We start from the raw sequence: 1,078 nt of genomic DNA, 5'->3' as shown, positions 1-1,078 counted from the left end.
GACTATAACTAAAAAGATTTTTAAACGAATCTCATTCACGTGTTTCAAAGCGGGTTTTGTTATTACACATTGGCTAAGTAAAGCCTGATCACCTGTACTTAACACTTGTGTAATAAAAAGGACTTAATCAATCTGATTAAAGGAATGCTCTRGTTATGACACTAATAAGAAAAGCATGAGTTGGTCACACTTTCTGCGAACATCTGTTATGTAGGATCAGAAGCTCTAATATAGAGGATCAGAGGCTCTGCCATATAAGAACAAGAAAAAATTGAGGTTTATGCGTTGTCAAGGGTATCCCCACAGAGGTTCTGGTCCCTCGACCAGAAGCTCTGCCAGAAGCAAGAGGTAGGACCGCAGAGGCTCTGTAGCCTTATGGTGCAGAAGCTCTGGCATTCACGCCAGAAGCTCTGACGGGTATTCCGTTGGTAGAGGTTTGGACTTTGAAAACTCTGTGAGAAAGCAAAGATTCTAGTTAGTTAGCAAAAGCTCTGTTTTAGCACTCTGGGAGGTTGCTTAAGAACTCTAGACCGAGTATCGAGGATTAGTGCCRWTTAGGAATTGCTCCCTTAATCGTTAAACTCTCAGTAGAAGGCACGCCTTAGTAACCTCGGTTATTTATGTCTCAGATCTCCTCGAAGATGTCATCAAACTCAAGTGAGTACTCCGCTGACGATTTCGGTTTCGTAGTTGGACACTCTCAGAGGAATCCAATGCGCGATCATGATATAGACCCTTATGATCAAGATGCAATCTCTAGTGGCACTGTAGTCGCTCCCCAGGTCTCRCGCTTACCTGCCATGGAACCAACTTTTGACGCTCCTTCACGTGTCCCTCAAGGACCAAGAATCCGACGCACCCCACGAAAAAGCATCTCTGTGCCCCAGAGAGTAACATTTGAGAACTCACAGAGGGTTACCGTAGAGTCGTCCCGACCTCATGGTGGAAACAGAATGACCCAGATCGTGACGGGAATTCCTGCGTCCTACCATCAAGGAATGAGACTGTCAGAGAGAGAGTGGGTGAGGAGGATCGCAGAAGACACCCAAATGCACCAAACCCGTCTCGGATATCATCA

This window comes from Cynara cardunculus, unplaced genomic scaffold, assembly GCF_001531365.2.
Source record: "Cynara cardunculus var. scolymus isolate 2C unplaced genomic scaffold, CcrdV1 Un_Scaffold_7543, whole genome shotgun sequence".
Lineage (NCBI taxonomy): Eukaryota > Viridiplantae > Streptophyta > Magnoliopsida > Asterales > Asteraceae > Cynara > Cynara cardunculus.
The sequence above is the reverse complement of the archived record's forward strand: the minus strand, read 5'-3'. Positions refer to the sequence as shown.